Here is a 7,929-nt window from a genome sequence, read left to right as displayed (position 1 = left end):
TAAGTCGATGGGTTTCATTTTGCTCTTTGCTTACTTTTTTTGTATTTCTTTAATTGGCTTCAATTAATTTCGACAGCATTTAAATATATGAGCCTCGTTCTGGTAAAACTTTGCTCAATGTTTGAGAGTCTTTCCAGATTAGCCTGTGCGGACTGAACAGGCCAATTATGGGATTACACATAACAAACATGAATTGCCCCGTTTTTGACAAAACGAGGCTTATATATGTCGCCGGGTGGTGAAAAGTGTGCGGCCAGTCCGGTACTCGAACCTGGGACATCTCGCTTACAGGGCGAATGCTCTCCCGACTGAGCTAACCGGGCCGCAAAACATATTTTCACCAATTCCGCTTAAGTTCGGTACCCTGACATATAAATTATACATGAATATTTTTTTTTTTAATAAATTAATTATTGAGTTCAATTAGGCAAATATTTTTATTGCTTTTAATTCGTCTGTATTCTTGAAATACAAATGTATGTTGTATTCCCTGAAAGTTATTCAATCCGGAAGATACGTTAATGATTTATCTGGCAGTCATATAGTTAAACATATTTGCAATCATTATCCACAACAGGAGGTGATCGGCAATACAAACGTATTGTTTTACGAAGCAGAAGACAGATCAGTGGTCATGGAAATAAACTGGAAGTTGCACATGTTCGACCTTGAAATGATGGACGTCTGTGTCGTGTTTCCGGGTATTGTCTCGAGAAAGAGAGTCTGCATCGTGACCAAACGGAAGCGTACGTATAACTGGACGATGTTGAGCCTCGTTCTGGGAAAGCGGGACTTAATGCATTTTCAGGAAGTGTCGTCCCAGTTTAGCCTGTGCAATTCGACGACACTAAACCCGTCAACTGGATTTTCGCTACTACAATACTTTCTCTTTTAAGAAAAATACCATACAAGCGGAAAGTGTCGTCCCTGATGAGCGTGTGCGGACTTCTCATGCTAATCTTGTACGTCACTTTATGCACGTACATTAAGTCCTGTTTTTCTAGAACGAGGCTCAATTTATGTTTAACAGGAGGCGCCATTTTTCAGAATATTGCAACTACCGTCATGCGAGTTTTACCATGCTGGAATACCTCACTTGTGAATAATTAACGTCCAAAAATAAATAGGAACTTCTGTGGGTTGAATCATTGTGCAGCCAGTCCGGAGTTCCTCGAATCTAAAACCAATGTTTCTTACAAGTGAGCTAACAGGTCTGCTACATAATGCAACATCTTGACGCCACAACAGGTGTTTAGGATTTCGCACCACAACACAAAATTCTGTCAGATTCGAGAGACTTTTCCATTACTTTCCTTATATATATTTATTTTATTTATTTATTTTATATTTGTTTTATTTTAATGTTTTCAATAACAGTTACAGAGATATTAATTTTAATATATGTGCATTCCACCTATTGCACGGTTAAATTCAGCAGATTCAACAGAGCTTAAGTAGGTGATTACATACCTCATTTCATGATTGTTGTAAACTAGAAATGTGTCACATACACATCGATGCCCCCACAACCATGTTTAAACTCACAGGACAATGCCAGTATATATTTTACAGTAGACACAAAGACAAATAACCAGTACATGGCGACGTCCATGCCGAAAACTTTATTTTTCGCCGTGTTTATCCCCTTTATTACTTTTGTGAAATTTTTTAATGACGGTCACTTTCAAGCCATATCAATAAAAATATTTCGTATTAAATTTTGGTTTGTATCTCGACTTAACTCCCCGCGAATTTTCTTAGTGGAGCTGTAATTCGGTCATCCCGCTTAGAAATTTCGCAGCGAGTAAAGTCGAGATATAGAGCGAATTTTAATACGAAATAAACGCTAGTATCTTACCTACATGGCTTGATAGTTAGCGGCATTTAACAAAGTTATTACAAAAAATAAAGGATAAAAACGGCGAAAAATATACATGCCTCGGCATCGACGTCGCCATCTTTACTATCACATAAATACCTCCTCTGCATTATTAAGCCATAACTGGTTGCAGTAACCATTTCATCATTTGATATCATCTACCCTTAATGTTAATCAACTGTGACAGTTTTAGCGAGATTGAATCAGTAGTTAAAGAGAAGATAAAACCACAAAACATTGGGACAATATATTTTGATAGTGGATAAACTGACAAAGGGACACAATTCTGTCAAATCCTGTCTGAGCCAATATTTCTTTTCGTGATGATCATTTACACAATACGGTAACATTTTTTGCGAGATCCACCCAGTATTTAAAAAGAAATTCAAAACATTATACTAATGGACCATATGCTATCAAGTTGAACAGAAGAAAAGGGGACATTATTCGTCTCATCACAAATAACTTTAGATCATCTACGCGTTATCAAACTGTTATTGTTTGAGCTAATTCCACCCATACAAAGGATTTGAACACACAAACCAAATGCGACTATAATTTATAACGGAAAAAACAGACTGGGCCATTATTCTTCCATAAATCCTCGCAGCACAAATGGAAGTCTTTACAATAATCTAGGTACAGATTAAGGTCTCTCAACTGTGAACGATTAAACGCGATGCACAAAGTTGTTAAAGAAAAGTTAAAGCACAAATTTCGGGACAACATATTGTTCCCCCCTCTCCCTCACGCATTAACATGTCAAACATTAGGTTAAATATTTGTATTGCCCCTTGAGATTGACAAAACTCGTTTTGTAAATAAGTAAATATTTCGGTAAAAGTATCCTATAACTATTCATCGTAGCTTATACATGAAAATCATTATTTATGTTTTCTGAACATTTTGCGAATTGTAATGTTATTGCAAGTAACCGTTCTGCCCACTTAATCAATGACGTTATTCTTCCATTGTAGAACTCCTCGTGACGTCACGTGGTGGCAAGAACGTGAAACTGTACAACATCACAAACGGCTGCGTTGACGCCATAATAAAAACTGGATACACAACGGATATTAACGATGTTGTGGTAAGATTGTATACCTTTATCCATATTATGTAATAGGCCACATGTACAAGTGTAGCAGCAAGCACTAAACATCGTACAAATTATTTGCATTTTGTTCTTAGCTCACCTGAGCACAACGTGCTCATGGTGAGCTTTTGTGATCGCCTTTTGTCCGTCATCCGTCGTGCAGCGTCAACATTTGCCTTGTAAACACTATAGGCCACATTTATTGTCCGATCTTCATGAAACTTGGTCAGAACATTTGTCATATTCATACCTTGACCGAGTTCGAAACTGGGTCATGCTGGGTAAAAAACTAGGTCACTAGTAAAAAAAAAGGAAATCTTTGTAAACACTGTAGAAGTCACATTTGATGCCCAATCTTCATGTAACTTTGTCAAAATGTTTGTCTAAATGTTCAAAAATGGTTCCGGTCCGTTGAAAAACATGGCCCCCAGGGGGCGGAGCAGTATTCCTTATATGGCTATAGAGAAACCTTGTGAACACTCAAGAGGTCGCCCGATCATCATGAAACTTGCTCAAAACATTGGTTTCATTGATATCTCTGATCAGTTCGAAAATGGTCCAGATCGGCAGTTTTCTCTATATGCATATAGTAAAAGCATGTGAACATTCTAGAAGTCACATTTTTGGTCCAATCTTCATTAAATTTGATCAGAACATGTGTTTTCTGGATATGACAGTCGAGTTTGAAATAAGCTTGTATACACTCTAGAAGTCACATTTATTGCCTAATCGTCATATTTTTTTTCTAAACATCGATTTTAAAGATATCTTGGACGAGTTCGAAAATGGTCATGATGGGTGGAAAACATGGCCGCCAGGGGTGGGACAGTTTTCTCTATATGTATATAGTGAAAACATATGAACAGTCTGTTAAAGAAAGATAACATGTACATGCATACTTTCTAATAGTTAACTCCCTTGCTAAAACCTTTTTAACACTCTTGAGGCCACATTATTGTACTATCTTCATGAAACTTGGTCAGAAGATTCATTCCAATAATATCTTGGAAGAGTTAAAAAATGATGCTGGTTGGTTGAAAAACATGGCCGCGTTCCTTATATGGCTATAGTAAAACCTTGTTAACACTCTAGATGCCACATTTATTTTACGATTTTCATGAAACTTGGTCAGAAGATTTGTCCCAATGATATCTTGGATGATTTCAAAAATAGTTTCGGTTGCTTAAAAGACATGGCCACCAGGTTACGGGGCATTTTTCCTTATATGGGTATATATGGCTTTAGTAAAACCTTGTTAACACTCTAGAGGCCACATGTATTGTCCAATCTTCATGAAATTTGGTCAGAAGATTAGTCTCAATGATATCTTGGATGAGTTTGAAAATGGTTACATTTGCTTGAAAAACATTGCTGCCAAGGGGCGGGGCATTTTTCCTTATATGGCTATATAAAATTATGGCTATAGTAATATCTTGTTAACACTCCAGAGGCCACATTTATTGTCCGATCTTCACGAAACTTGGTTAGAAGATTCATCTCAATAATATCTTGGACAAGTACAAAAATGATGCCGGTTGGTTGAAAACATGGCCGCCAGGGGCGGGGCATTTTTCCTTATATGGCTATAGCAAAACCTTATTAACACTCTAGAGGCCACATTTATTTTCCTATCTTCATGAAACTTGGTCAGAAGATTTGTCCCAATGATATCTTGGATGAGTTCGAAAAAGATTTCGGTCGCTTTAAAAACATGGCCACTAGGGGTCGGGGCATTTCTCCTAATATGGCTATATATTGCTTTAGTAAAACCTTATTAACACTTTATTGTCCGCTCATCATGAAACTTGGTTAGACGATTTGTCCCAATGATATCGTGGACGAGTTCGAAAATGGTTCCGGTCGGATGAAAAACATGGCCGCCAAGGGGGCGTGGCATATTGCCTTATATGGCCATAGTAAAACATTGTTAACACTCTAGAAGCCATATTTATTGTACCATCATCATGAAACTTTGTCAGAAGATTTGTCCCAATGATATCTTGGACAAATTCGAAAATGGTTCCAGTTGCTTGAAAAACATGGCAACCAGTGGGCGGGGCATTTTTCCTTCTATGGACTTATGAATCTTCATGAAACTGTGTCAGTATATCTGTTTAAATGATATTTTGTGATGTGTATGAAAATGGTTCTGGTATGTTGAAAAACGTGGCTGCCGGGGTGTTCACTAGTCATGAAAGTTGGTAAGAACATTTTATTCTAATGACATCTTGAGCTGCACAGAACAGGTTAGTTCCTTTGAATTTCAGGTGAGCGACTTTGGGCCTTTAAGGCCCTCTTGTTTAATTTATTTTACATTCCCAACTGATGTCCGCGTGTTGTGTTCACATATATACGGCCATTCTCACCTTACCTCTATTTCAAGAAGGGCAGTTGTAAGTTCCGATAAAAGCATTAGTGCTTAAATATGAAATCAGCCCGCCAAGGAAAAGTGTATGTTTACTGGCCAATAAGATATAACTTTTATACTGTTGCAAACGGTGAAAAAATTAGTTAAGCCTAATTCTGCAAAAACTGGGCTTAAGGCATGTGCGTAAAGTGTCCTCCCATATTCCCTTAAAGACTCAGGGCATGTTTAAACAAACCTCGTATTGGACCTCTCAACAATTTTACATGACAAACACCAAACTTATGAGCCATGCAGTTTCATGGAAGATCTTTCAAGTTTTCCCTATTTATATGAGTCGCGTTCTGAGAAAATTGGGCATTATGCATGTGCGAAAAGTGTCGTCCCAGATAAGCATGTACAGTCCGCATAGGCTTATCAGAGAGTACACTATCCGCCTCAACTGGATTTTTCGCATCCTTTACATCCTTTTAACGAAAAATGTAATAAAAAGTAGAACGCTTCGTCTCTGACTAGGAGCTCGGACTTCGCATGCTAATCTGAGCCTATACTATGACGGGACTGCGGACTGCACATGCTAATCTGAGCCTATACTATGACGGGACTGCGGACTGCACATACTAATCTGAGCCTATACTATGACGGGAATGCGGACTGCACATGCTTATCTGAACCTATACTATGACGGGAATGCGGACTGCACATGCTAATCTGAGTCTATACTATGACGGGAATGCGGACTGCACATGCTAATCTGAGCCTATACTATGACGGGAATGCGGACTGCACATGCTAATCTGAGCCTATGCTTTTACGGGACTGCGGACTGCACATGCTAATCTGAGCCTATACTATGACGGGAATGCAGACTGCACATGCTAATCTGAGCCTATACTATGACGAGAATGCGGACTGCACATGCTAATCTGATCCTATACTTTTACGGGACTGCGGACTGCACATACTAATCTGAGCCTATACTTTTACGGGACTGCGGACTGCATATGCTAATCTAAGCCTATACTATGACGGGAATGCGGACTGCACATGCTAATCTGAGCCTATACTTTTACGGGACTGCGGACTGCACATACTAACTTGACCCTATACTATTACGGGACTGCGGACTGCATATGCTAATCTAAGACTGTACTATGACGGGAATGCAGACTGCACATGCTAATCTGAGCATATACTTTTACGGAACTGCGGACTGCACATGCTTATCAAAGCCTATACTATTACGGGACTGCGGACTGCACATGCTAATCTAAGCCTATACTTTTACGGGACTTCGGACTGCACATGCTAATCTAAGCCTATACTTTTACGGGACTGTGGACTGTACATGCTAATCTGAGCCTATACTTTAACGGGACTGCGGACTGCACATGCTAATCTGAGCCTATACTTTAACGGGACTGCGGACTGCACATGCTAATCTGAGCCCATACTTTTACGGGACTGCACATGCTAATCTGAGCCTATACTTTAATGGGACTGCGGACTGCACATACTAATCTGAGCCTATACTTTTACGGGACTTCGGACTGCACATGCTAATCTAAGCCTATACTTTTACGGGACTGCGGACTGCACATGCTAATCTGAGCCTATACTTTTACGGGACTGCGGACTGCACATGCTAATCTGAGCCTATACTTTAACGGGACTGCGGACTGCACATACTAATCTGAGCCTATACTTTTACGGGACTTCGGACTGCACATGCTAATCTAAGCCTATACTATTACGGGACTGCGGACTGCACAGCTAATCTGAGCATATACTTTTACGGGACTGCGGACTGCACATGCTAATCTGAGCCTATACTTTAACGGGACTGCAGACTGCACATACTAATCTGAGCCTATACTTTAACCGGACTGCACATGCTTATCTAAGCCTATACTTTAACGGGACTGCGGGCTGCACATACTAATCTGAGCCTACACTTTACGTTCATGCCTTATGCCCCGTTTACCCAGAATAAGGCTCATATCGATGTTTTACAGGTGAATGATCCGGGTACGCTGGTCGCAGTGGGCGTGGACGAGGGACCCATAGTGTTGATGGACCTTGTCACTTACTCTCGCATGTATGAGATCTCAAACAGTACGTACAGGAGAGGCGACTTTATCTTAACTTTCATGATTAAACCTACATTTGAGTTCCGCGGCATGTATTGTAAAATCTATCTTTAGGTTAACGTAGGAAATGAGACTTATTAAAATGTAATCGACCCATCGACTATGAAGTATGCACCTAATACTATGGTATATACCAACGAGTCTTTTTCTTCCTGTAAATCTGTTGAAGAAGTTCAGTTTTATTCAAACATATATTTAATTTCTATTAACACATAGTTGCTCCCTTGTCGCTAATTTGTACTTTTTGCTTCTTAGACAGTTTGTTTCTACGCTGTCAGAGCTATGATTGCCTTACAGCTTATAGTAAAGCTTATGTCGTCTCGAATTAGCTTTTGCAATCCATACAGGCTAATCAGGGAAGACACATTCCGCCTAGAATGGATTTTGGTTTAGAGGTTACTTCCTTTAACGAAAATTCCATAAAGACGGTGAGTGCAAC

The sequence above is a fragment of the Dreissena polymorpha genome, unplaced genomic scaffold (genome assembly GCF_020536995.1).
Source record: "Dreissena polymorpha isolate Duluth1 unplaced genomic scaffold, UMN_Dpol_1.0 chrUn010, whole genome shotgun sequence".
Lineage (NCBI taxonomy): Eukaryota > Metazoa > Mollusca > Bivalvia > Myida > Dreissenidae > Dreissena > Dreissena polymorpha.
This window is presented reverse-complemented; position numbering follows the sequence as displayed.